Here is a 12,041-nt window from a genome sequence, read left to right as displayed (position 1 = left end):
CATGCGCAAGTCCCTCAATCTTGGACCAAATGAGGTGATGTTGGAATTTTTGGAAAGGTGAAATCAAGGGGGAAAACTTTTATGTTGAACACTTTTCCATTTGGAGCTTGGATCATGATAAAATTTTAGGTGGAAGTTTGGAAAATCAAACATAATTGAAAATTTTCTAAGTACCAAGTCAAATGTTCACTTCTTCCACCTTGAATAACTTTTGTTATGAGCTTCAAATGGAAAACGTTACTTCATCAAAGTTGTATATATTTAAATCCTATTAAATTTTGTCACAAATTTTACCTCATTTAGATTTGGCATGAAGGAGTTATGCATTTTAGAAGTTGAGGAAAATTGCTTGTTCAATGGTAATGGCCCAAAATGACCTATAATGTTTCCTCTTGGCACATGCCCTTGCAAGTTGAATTTGAAGTTTCTCAAAGAATAAAAGTTGGAGAGGACATCTTGAAATTGATCATGAAACTTAAATAGCATTCATATTATAAAAAATTAGCAAGTTATCGTCCTTGGAAGTTGACCTCCTAACTAGGGCACAAACAAAATGACCTATAATCTTTCACCATACAAATTGACTTTCTAAGCAAAACTAGATCTTGATGTAAACATGAAAGTTGTTTGTAATGTCATAAGGAGTAACTTTTCTCTTGGAATGATTTTAATATGACAAAAAGTGTAGGATATAGGGTCTAGGGAACCCCAGTTTTGACCAGTTGATTTCCTCTGGTCAACCTCTTTGAACCAACTTGCAAACTTGAAGTTATCTTGATATTTTGGAATCATGGAGAATCATATATGCATAAGATGATGTATAATAAAGTATCCCTTGATATATTTGATCAAATGTTGAAGAAACTTGCCGAGGAAGTCACACAATATACCTAGATGGATTAGGGCTTCCAAGGCAAACAAGCTTCAAACTCTTGATGAATTATTGATAAAAATGATAAATAAAGATTATGGGGACCCATATATGATGTATAGAACCAAATTTGAACCATATCTTGATTGATCTCCTTGCATTGAGGGTCTCAAACCCTAGTTATGAGTTTGATGAGGCATTGGTGGATGCACACACTACCTACAAAAGAAACAAAGTTATACATAGACATATTTTTGGTACTTTGGTTAGTAAATAATGAAAAAAAAGTATGATGCAACCAAATATGCTTGGTGATCCCTCCCAATGCAAATGATGAGATAGCATGAGGGGTAAAGAGGATGTCAAGGTGTGATCCCAAAGCCAATGCAAATGATGAGATATCATGAGGGATCTTAGGGTCAAAATTGAGGTCTTACAACGAACTACGAGGTTTTGATCCATCATTCTTATGTTGGTACGTAGGCACAAGACCGAAGGTATTGTTAAACACAAAAATATAATTAATGAATTCTTTTCCCATCCCTCCACTATGTATTTTATCAAACATCATTTAGACCAAATCACTTACACACAAAAAGGGCTCCCTAGGAATACCTAGGATATTTTGGGTGCTAACACCTTCCCTCTGTGTAACCAACCCCCCTTACATGTAATCTCTGGAATTTTATTAGTTTTGATTTGAAAACTTCTTAACCTTGGGTTTTGTTCGCACTTTTTCCTTTTCCTTCGGAAACAATAAAAGTGAGGTGGCGACTCTAGTTTTATTGACGTCAAGTTTATCCATAGCTTGATGGTCATGAATTCACCTCTATAGATGCCCTCCAACCAATCCTTCGTGCGGCCCATCAAGGAAAAACCAAACAAACATAATTTTACCTAATCGTTGGAGATTTCACCACTTGGTTTACACATCGAGCGAGTCTTATAGAATTTAGAGAGATGCTCCCAAGGATCTCGGATTGCTTGCCTATTGAATAGGTTCTCCTTCAAACCTGTAAGTATAGAATTTTAAATGTCAAAGGTTACAGGAATATCCTATTGAAATCCTAAACAACTTTGTTCTGAGTCAGTCCTCCTGTAATAGACCCCCAACATTTGGTGTGATGGTAGCTTCTATAAGATACAATATGGTCCTTCCAGCTTATATGCTCTATGTGGTAGCTTCTAGAAGATACGATATGGTCCTTCCTAATTGAGGTGCAATTTTCCCTGTTGGGCAGGCAAAACGACTTGTGTCAACACCAAGTTGTCATCTTGCATTTCAATTCGCACCACCTTAGTGTTATATATTCTAGAAGACCTTTGCTTAGTAGAGAATTCCAGGATGTGGGTGACATATGTTTTCTCATAAATTAGATCTACAACGCACCTTAGCCTGTACTTATTTACTTATGGATTAAATTGAGAATGTTGCCATGAGGGTGTGTCGATCTCCACGGGTAGTATCACATCCTCTTTGTATACCATGGTGAAAGGAGTCTCCTTGGTGGTTGAATTAGGAGTGGTATGGTATGACTATAATATTTCATGGAGTAATTCAAACCATAGTCCTTTGGCATCATCCCATTTCTTCTTTATCCCTTTTAGGATCACCTTGTTTTTTGACTCTACTTGTCCATTGGACTGAGGGTGGACGACATATAGGACTTTAGTTGTACTCCTAAGTTATGACATAATAGTGATGGTGGTGATGTAAAATTGGGTCCCATTGTCTGATATGACGATGCTTGGTAATCCGAACCTACACATGATTTTTTTCTCGTAGATACGGTAAACTCTTTCTGCCATAATCTTTGGAGACAACCTCCACTTTTATCCAATTTGTAAAGTAATCAACCCCCACAATCAAAATTTTCAATTGTCGAGGCTCCAGAGGCAATAGGCCTAGAATGTCCATGCCTCATTGGTAAAAAGGCTAAGGAGATGAACTCCCACAATCAAAAGCTATGGAAGAATTTCTCTCCATTGACTCCACTGTGCTCCAAAATCGCCCAATGAATGTCCTTGGACGTCACTTTCTCTCTAAGATTCAGAACCCTTGAAAAAGTAGCCAAACATCCCTTTAAATAGCAAAAAGTGTGTCCGCCAAAAAGCGCCTCATCGCGCCGCGAAAAATCAGTATTACATCGCGATGCAAGCCTTATTGCGAAGCGATGGGATGCATCTCAAGCGCAAGAATTCCAGAAGAAAACCCTTTGTTTTCTTCATAAATTTCACTAAGACTTTGTTTCTTCATTGCTTTGGATTTTTGCTTAATTCTTCACACTTTTACATGGATATTGATAATTATTTTTCATAATTCACCCGAATTTATTCATAAAAATCACATAATGACGATTTTCACCACTGGGCCAATAGTAGCATGCCCTTAGTAGTTTGTGGAGGCCTCAACCTCCAACGTGGTTGCCGCATGCTCCTTGATGAACCTCAACGGGGACTAAGGAAATTTCGTGCTATCCTAGACATTTTAGCGTAGGTGATACCTTCCATAACTTGTATACATTTCCCTCCAAAAGGGTATAGTTAAAAGCACGCTTTTGAGCCTTATTTGCTTCTATCTCATCCTGTGGAAGCTTATCCTCCTGCAAGTAGTACAATATGGACGAGATCCATCCCTATTCCAAGATGGCTTCCATAACATAGGTCTCACCCTCCTTAATACCGAGGCGGTGAGAGTCTCTTATATCACTGTTCGATTATACCTCTATGTATTCGTGTTTGCGAGCTTAGACAAATGGTCTGCTCTGAAATTTTCTTCCCTGGGTACATACATTACTTTGAAGGACTTGTAGTGTGTTGATATTTCTTGTAATTTGTGGAGGTACTTAATGAGTTGACGTTATTTTGCCTAATATTCAACAACGATTCTATTAGCTACCATCTGGGAACCTCTCTTCGCCTTTAAACATTAAGCACCCATTTCTAAGGCGAGAACCATGTCGACTATGAGGGTTCATACTCGGTCTAGTTATCTTTGGCCCTGAATTTAAATTTTAATGATGGCTTGATTATTACGTTTACTCGGCCTTCTAACATTATCCTGGTGCCACTCGTAATATTCGAGGTGTCGCCCATTGAGAGTGTCCATATGTTAGATGCCCAAAAGTGCTTATTTGAGCTATCAAATGTGGGCATCTTTCACTCCTTTTTATCGTTAAAGTGTTCGAAACCGCCTTTGCCTTTGATGATTTGCAATACAATGTTAAATGATCTTGGTACCCTTAATTTGTGTGTTATTATGCAGAAATTAGACATGAAAGAATAGAAAATAAAGGCACATGAATGATGGCAAAGGGACCAAGAAAGGAAGCATTCATCAGCATGCTCGTTAAGCGAGTGTTGTAGCGAAGTGCTCGCTAGGCGAGCTTCCAGCGAACATCCCCAGAATTTTACAGTAGCAAAGTCAGCAAACTCGCTAGGCGAGCACCCAGCGAAGGAGGTAGCGAACACTCCCAGACTTGGGCAAATTCACAGCCAGCACTTACTCGCTAGGCGAGCCGCTAGCGAGCTTCCAACGAGCAATTCCAGTAGCAAAACCACCTAAACTCGCCGGAGCGAAGGAGGAAGCGTGGGCTTCGCCTAGCGAAGGTTTCTTCGCCTAGCGAACATGCAATCTGAACTTAGATATTTTTCTGGGCGCAGGCACTTCTGGTGGCCTATTTTCGGGCTCACTAGGCGAACCATTCTGCTCGCCTAGCGAGCATGATAGCTCAGACAGCAGTACTATAAGTAGCAGGGGCTACTTTTTGGAAGAGATGCTTTTTTTAGACTTAGATATTTTCTTCATTTTCTTGGGATCATATTTTGTAACCTAGAAACATTTTTTCTTCATTTTTCTTCATCTCTTAACATTATTCTACAAAAAGAAGGTGGATTCCCATCCAATCTCGATTCTTCGACTTGGATGTTGATCAACCTTCAACCGAAACTTGTTGTACAAGCTACCATAAAAATGAGTAGCTAAGTCCTTCATTTTGTCAAGGTTAGATGTAGATGATCATAAGCTTTGTGTGTATATGAGATGATCTTCATTTGTAAACTCTTTAATGATGAATATATGGTGAAAACTTTGTTTTATCGATAACTCTTTGTGTTGGTTTATGATCGAGAGATGCTTACCAACTCTTTACCTAGGTTTTCATCCAATCTTGTTTGTTAGCTAGAGATAGTAATGAATGATTTTGTTCACCATAAAGTTGAACCAAAAAGTTGTCATTTTGATAGATTGTGTGAGAGATCAACAATGGATCAAAATGGGAAGACCCACAATGTGTGTTAGAGATAAACACATTGGGAGGACTTTGTGAAATAGTTTATCATCTAAAGGAGTTTATAAGTTTTGTTGGTCGAACATATGCATGCAAAGTGATCGTCGAACCCTAACTTTGACAATCTTTATCAAATAGAAAAACCAAAACTTTTACCGCATTTTCTTACACTTTTATGCAAGCTACCGTGACTAAAACCAAAACCCCCCTTGTTACTACGAGTTAAGAATTAAAACAACTGTCGAACGGCGGTGATATCTCACAATCCCTGTGGAGATGATAACAAAAACCCGACATACCAACCCTCTTCAAACAAAATGGCGCCGTTGCCGGGGATTGTGAATTGATATTGCGAGCATCGCAATAGTTGCTTAATTTTTAGCTTTCGAATTTTTTGACTTGTGCTTGTAATTTGTTCGGTTTAGTGTGCAGCTTTCGTTTTATGCGAGGGCAGGTTCCTGAGGACGAACTTCTTTTTAATCCCGAGATCGAATGAACCGCAAGGAGACTGAATAGCAGAACGAGACGAAGGAGGCAACAAGCTAGACAACGACAAGAGCAAGGAGAAAGTTCTTCTACAATACATCCACCACCTTTCACACCTATCATGGATCAACCACCACAACCACCGCCCATCTCCACACCTTGTGTCAACAGTCCAAGGAATACTGCTCAGTTTGCCAACCACACGGGAAGGCAAGCCGAGATGAAGACGGGAACTCTTAATTTGCTATATGGAAGTCAATTCACCGGAATGGACCAAGAAGACCCCTTTGCTTTTCTCACCAAATTTTACGAGATAGCATTGGCGGCCGGAGTTGATCAAGCTCAAGAGCTACCGTTGTTCAAAAGATTATTTCCTCGTGCTTTTCTCGGCAAAGCCAAAGATTAGTACTTGGATCAAACACCTGCAGTCATGACGGATTGGAACGTGTTGGAAGAGAAGTTCATTGAAAGATTTTTCTCCCACAACCGTTTCATGGAATCCAAAACGGTAATCTCCGTGTTTTCACAAGGGACCAACGAATCATTGAATGAGGCATGGGAAAGATTTAAATCCATGCTTCGGAAGTGTAAAGGGCATGGTTTTGACGAATTGACTCAAATCCACATTTTCAAAAATGGCCTTCAACCAAATTGCAAGACTTTGTTGGATGCTACCTCGGGTGGTTCTTTGTTGTCTAAAAGCGTCAAAGAAGCTACTGATATCATTAACCGTATGGCTCTAAATGACCTTCAAAGTCAAAGTAGAGGTAACTCTTTGAAAAAACTGGGAATGCTTGAACTTGGAACGAACGATGCTATTCTTGCTCAAAACAAACTCATTTCACAACAAGTTGAACTCTTAACTCAACAAATAAAAGAGTTGAGAGAACCTTCAAAAGCTAAACAAATAGCTTATTGTGAGCTTTGCATGGGTGATCATGACACCGGATTTTGTCCACCTCCCGGGTTCGAAGAAGTGAATTACATGGCGAACCAACGAGACTACCAACCGAGGCAACAACAACAACAACAACCGTATCAACCACATCCTCAAAATCAACAACAACACTTTCAAGGGAATCAAGGGTTCCAACCAAGGGGTAACTACTACCATAACCAAGGTTATGGGGGTGGTTCTTCTTGCCGTCAAAACCCTCCCCAAAATCCTTACCAACCTCAACAACCGCCGGTCGTGACATCAAAGTTAGAAGAGACATTGACACAATTTATGCAAATGTCAATGGCTAATCAAAAGAGCAACGATGCGGCAATCAAAAATCTCGAAACTCAAGTCGGACAACTTGCTAAACAACTAGCGGAACAACAAATCGGACCATCTTTTTCGGCGAACATGCAAACGAATCCTAAAGAGCATTGCAAAGCAATAACGACGAGAAGTGGAAAGGAGTTGATTAGTGAGAGTGAAAAGAGAGATGAGAGTAAAAAAAGAGAGGATGAGAAAAAAGATGAGGAGAAAATAATAGAGGATAGTATTGATGGTGAAGTTGGGGAGTGGAGTGAGGAAGAAGTTGAAAAGGACGAAAAAAATGGTGAAGTAGAAAACAAAGAAAGTGTGGAAGTAAAAAATAATAAGAGTGATGAAGGGATGGTGGAGGGAGTGAAAAAGAAAAGAGCGAGGAGTTCTAGAGTTGCTAAAGGAAAGGAGGTAGTGAGCGCTACTCCAATCCAAAATCTTCTGTATCCACATGCTCCATCTAAAAGGAAGAATGAATGGTATTACGCCCAGTTCATGGATATATTCAAACAACTGCAAGTGAACATTCTGTTTGCCGAAGCATTGGAGCAAATGCCTAAGTATGCAAAATTCATGAAAGACATACTTACTAAAAAGCGGAGGTACACGGAACTGGAGACCATGTCCTAGATGCAAGTTGTAGTGCAATCATCCAACAGACGCTTCCAAAGAAAGAGGTTGACCCGGGACGAGTTACTTTGCCGGTTAAAATTGGTGATGTCTATGTCGGAAAAGGACTAATTGATTTGGGGTCAAGCATTAATCTAATACCATTGTCTATTGTGAAGAGGCTTGGCAACATTGAAATGAAGGCCATCCGGATGACTTTGCAATTGGCCGATAAGTCGACTACCCATCCTCATGGCGTAGCCCAAGATGTTTTGGTCAAAGTTGACAAATTTTTCTTCCCGGTTGACTTCATTGTGATTGATATAGAAGAGGATGATGATGCTCCGCTCATTCTTGGCCGACCGTTCATGAAAACTGCACGCATGATGATAGACATTGACGACGGTTTGATGAAGGTAAGGATCCAAAATGAAGAAGTTACTTTTGATCTATTCGAAGCCATGAAGCATTCAAAGGATAGAAGTGATAGCTTTCGCATTGATGTGATCGAAGAGGCAACTTTTGAGGTTTCTAAGCATATTCATGAGATATCTCCTATGGAGTTAGCTCTTGATGACTCATTTGAAGTTTTCACAGTTGAAGAAGATCAAGCTCTTGATGAATGTCTAAGGGAACTTGATAGTCTAGAAGAGTTGCATCCATGGGAAGTTGAGGAGGAAGACTTGAAGAAGGAGGTTAATGAAGAAAAATCGCCGATTGAATTGAAAATGTTACCTTCCACTTTGAAGTATGCCTTCCTCGACGAGACCGAAGCAAAGCCGGTTATCATAAGCAACCTTTTGACAAAGAATGAAGAAGCCCGTTTGATCAATGTTTTGAAAAAGAATCAAGAAGCCATGGGTTGGACTCTTTCCGATCTCAAAGGAATTAGTCCTTCCTATTGCATGCACAAGATCTTAATGGAAGAGGATTTTAAGTCGGTAGCTCAACCACAACGCCGCTTAAATCCTACTATGAAGGAAGTTGTTAGAAAGGAAGTTGTTAAGTTGTTGGATGCGGGAATGATTTACCCGATTTCGGATAGCCCATGGGTTAGTCCTGTGCATGTGGTTCCGAAGAAAGGTGGCATTACCGTGATTCGGAATGAAAAAGATGAGTTGATCCCGACAAAAGTTGCAACGGGGTGGCGTATGTGTATTGATTATAAGTGGTTGAATATCGCAACTCGAAAAGATCATTTTCCACTCCCGTTCATGGATCAAATGTTAGAAAGACTCTCAAGGCAACAATATTATTGTTTCTTAGATGGCTATTCCAGGTATAACCAAATTGCGGTTGACCCGGCCGATCATGAAAAGACGGCTTTCACATGTCCCTTTGGAATTTTCGCATACCGTAAAATGCCTTTTGGGTTATGCAATGCACCGACGACTTTCCAAAGATGTGTGCAAGCTATTTTTGCCGACCTTATCGAGAAAACAATGGAAGCCTTTATGGATGACTTCTCAGTATTTGGTGGTTCCTTTAGTCTATGCTTGGCAAACTTGGAAACGGTTCTTGAAAGATGTGTAAAGACCAATCTTGTGCTTAATTGGGAGAAGTGCCACTTCATGGTGACCGAGGGGATTGTGCTTGGCCATAAAGTCTCTTCAAGAAGGCTTGAAGTTGATCGTGCTAAAGTTGAAGTGATTGAAAAGTTACCTCCTCCGGTGAATGTGCAGGGAATCCGAAGCTTTCTGGGGCATGCCGGTTTCTATCGGCGCTTTATCAAAGACTTCTCAAAGGTAGCTAAGCCTTTGAGTAATTTGCTAGCTAAGGACCAGGTATTTCTTTTAAGTGATGAGTGTTTACAAGCTTTTGAGATTTTAAAGGAAAAATTGGTTACCGCTCCAATTATAGTCGCTCCAAATTGGAATTTAAATTTTGAGCTCATGTGTGATGCGAGCGACTATGCAATCAGAGCGGTATTAGGCCAAAGAAAAGAGAAAAAATTTCATGCGATACATTACACAAGTAAAGTTCTTAATAAGGCTCAAATTAACTATGCCACCACTGAAAAAGAATTACTTGCGATAGTGTATGCGCTTGAAAAGTTTAGGTCTTATCTTATAGGGTCCAAAGTCGTAGTGTATACTGACTACTCGGCGATTAAATATTTGCTCACCAAACCGGACTTGAAGCAAAAGCTCATCCGTTGGATCCTCTTGTTGTAAGAATTTGATGTTAAAATCAAAGACAAGAAAGGATCTGAAAATTTGGTGGCAGATCATTTATCTCGCTTAGTTAATGTGGAGGTTACCGCTTCAGAGAAGAAAGTCCGAGAAGAGTTTCCTGATGAAAAACTTTTTAAAGTTCAAGTTAGGCCGTGGTTTGCGGACTTTACGAACCACAAGGCTAGTGGTTTGGTGCCTCCCGACCTAACTTCGAACCAAAAAAGGAAATTTCTCTCGGATGCCAAGTACTACGTATGGGATAACCCATACTTGTTTAAGTTGGGTGGTGACAACCTTTTGAGAAGCTGTGTTACCGGTGATGAGGCGCAAAGCATTCTATGGCATTGTCACAACTCGCTTTACGGCGGCCACTATAATGGGGTAAGAACGGCCACTAAAGTCCTTCAGTCAGGATTTTATTGGCCTACTATTTTCAAAGACGCACATGCCCATGCGCAAGGTTGTGATAGTTGCCAAAGAAGCGGTGGGATTGGTAAGAGAGACGAGATGCCTCTCCAAAATATCCAAGAGGTTGAAGTATTTGATTGTTGGAGTATCGATTTTGTAGGACCATTCCCACCCTCTTATGGTAACGAGTATATGCTTGTGGCGGTTGATTACGTTTCTAAGTGGGTTGAGACGATTGCCTCACCTCGGGCAGATGCGAAAACGGTAATAAAATTCTTAAAGAAAAATATATTTTCCCGTTTCGGAACCCCCCGAGTGTTGATTAGTGACAGAGGGTCACACTTTTGTAATGCACCGTTAGAAAATGTTTTAAAACATTACGGTGTATCACATAGAGTGGCGACTCCGTATCACCCACAGACTAATGGTCAAGCCGAAGTCTCTAATCGTGAGATTAAGAGAATTCTTGAAAAAACCGTGTCAAATTCGAAAAAAGAGTGGTCACAAAAATTGGATGAGGCGTTATGGGCATACCGTACCGCTTTTAAAGCTCCAATTTGGCTAACTCCTTTTCAATTGGTGTTTGGTAAAACTTGCCATTTGCCGGTTGAATTGGAGCACAAAGCTTTGTGGGCTCTGAAATTATTAAACTTTGATAAGGATTTGGCCGGTGAGAAAAGGAAAGTGCAATTGCTTGAGTTGGAAGAGATGCGCAATATCGCATATCACTCGAGTTGGTTGTACAAAGAGAAGGTAAAAAAGTATCATGACAAAAAGCTTCGAAAGAAGGAATTTGTTCCCGGACAGTTGGTCCTATTGTTCAATTCCAGGTTGAAGCTATTCCCCGGAAAATTGAAATCTAAATGGTCCGGGCCATTTCGGGTCAAAGAAGTCAAGGAATATGGAGCTATTGTCATTGAGGACATGGAAAAGAAAGAGAGTTGGACGGTTAATGTCCAACGTTTGAAGGTTTATCTCGGAGGTCATGTGGATCGCGGGAGCTGTGCTATCTCCTTGGATGCTCCTTTGTGAGCATCGAACCGTCGAGCTTATCCGACGTTAAACAAGCGCTTGTTGGGAGGCACCCCAACATTGTAAGTATTTACAGTTTTTTTGTTGTGTTGGTATTGGTGTTCAACTTGAAGAAACTTGCTGAATTGTGCTTTGCATGCTGTTTTAAAAGAAGCAAAATACTGTCATGCTCGCTAGCTGCTCGCTAGGCGAAGGCAGTATCGAGCTGATTCGCTAGCTGCTCGCTAGGCAAAGCAGTAGCGAGCGCTGCGTGGCAGAAACTCATTAAATCCTCAGCAGGCCACTCTTTTGGGTCCAAAAACCATTTTTAAGTGTTGTAGTCTGAACTAGAACTCACAGTCACTCTCTCACTTTTCATCTCACACAAACCCTAACATTGCATTGCAAACCTAACCGGGAATTTCAAATTCAGTCGATCTCTTAAATCAGGTTTGCCCTTTCTCCATTACTTTAAGTTTCCAATTTGTAAAATTCTGAAGTATGTCACATTTAGGGTGAATTTGGGAGAGTGGGTATCATTAGGTTTTGCATGTGGGTCTAGATTTGCATGTATCTTAGAACTATGCCTCGCATGATATATCACTTAGTTTCTGAAAATGGATACCATGAGACTTAGGGTTTTCTGGAATTTGGTTGTTAAACATTGCAGAACCCAGAACCCGTAACATTCGCTAGCACCTCGCTAGGCGAATCAGTGGCGAGCATTCTCTACCACTTCGCTAGGCGAACCTGTAGCGAAGCTTTGCTAGGTCCTCGCTAGGCGAAGCAGCAACGACCATGACAGTAGTTGGATTTTCTGTTTTTCTTTCTAATTTGTTCTGTGGTTTTGTGTATTTCTTTTCTATAACTTTGCAGATGGCATCCAGATCGAGCGCTTCTAAAAAGAGAAAGGTCGGGAGCACTTCCCGTACCGTGCC

This window comes from Lathyrus oleraceus, chromosome 4, assembly GCF_024323335.1.
Source record: "Lathyrus oleraceus cultivar Zhongwan6 chromosome 4, CAAS_Psat_ZW6_1.0, whole genome shotgun sequence".
Classification (NCBI taxonomy): Eukaryota; Viridiplantae; Streptophyta; class Magnoliopsida; order Fabales; family Fabaceae; genus Lathyrus; species Lathyrus oleraceus.
The sequence above is the reverse complement of the archived record's forward strand: the minus strand, read 5'-3'. Positions refer to the sequence as shown.